The 861-nt window shown below is 37.9% G+C and overlaps 1 non-coding gene across 1 annotated transcript; it reads left to right on the top strand.

The window, feature by feature from the left end:
• LOC113319942 lies at positions 1 to 104 on the top strand. Its single transcript, XR_003345898.1, has one exon. It is a non-coding gene; the product is annotated as a small nucleolar RNA R71 (small nucleolar RNA).
• Positions 105 to 861: the final 757 nt, after the last annotated feature.

Raw genomic sequence — 861 nt, 5'->3', positions numbered from 1 at the left:
AAACCATGATGAGGACATTGGGCTAATAAATCATTGAAACTTTCCAAATACCTATACAAAGATTCTCCCTTCTGTTGTGTAAACGTGCAGATTTGCATCCTAATAGACGAGGTTTTGTGCCTAGGAAAAACTTGTTCAAAAAGGCAGATGTAAGTTTTTCATAGGTTTTAATTGATTCGGAAGCCAAACTATACATCCACGACTTGGCTTTATCTTTTAAGGAAAAGGGGAATAACCTGAGTTTTAAAGCATCATCATCAAGGTTTCTAATTTTCAGGGTACTACAAATTTCCTCAAAGTACCTAACATGGAAATAGGGGTTTTCATTTTCTTTTCCTAAAAATATTGGGAGAAACTGTAAGGTTCCAGGCTTAAGTTAATAATTTGCTTCAGTTTCAAGTAACCTGATACACGAGGGACGATTAGTCCTAGTAGGATTCAACAAGGCTTTCAGAGTTGTCATTTCTGGTGATATTGGACTATCAGGGATTCTTTCCTCAAACGGACGTTCAAAAACGGAATCTTCACGAATCGGACTTTCTAAATTGAGGTAATCAAGACGCTTAGAACTACTAGGTTTCTCTTTAACAAATCTACCTAGGGCGTCTCTTTTACGTTCAGGCATGCAACAGAATAAGGTAGGGAATTCTATGCAAACACAAAACAAGGCTGACTCAACCAAATCAAACCTAAATTTCTAGCAAACAAAAAGCATGATGGCTCCACTTAGATTGTTTCTAGACCAGCTTCTATTCTTTTGAAAAGGAACTCGTTACAATCTGAGCAAACCCCTCTGGAATCAATCCGAGTCAAAGTAAGTTGAATCGAGGCAAGGGAAGCTTAGTGGAGCTTTGATACCCA

This window comes from Papaver somniferum, chromosome 10, assembly GCF_003573695.1.
Source record: "Papaver somniferum cultivar HN1 chromosome 10, ASM357369v1, whole genome shotgun sequence".
NCBI classification, from domain to species: domain Eukaryota; kingdom Viridiplantae; phylum Streptophyta; class Magnoliopsida; order Ranunculales; family Papaveraceae; genus Papaver; species Papaver somniferum.
Note: the sequence above shows the minus strand (reverse complement) of the source record. Positions and strands in the feature narration are given on the sequence as shown.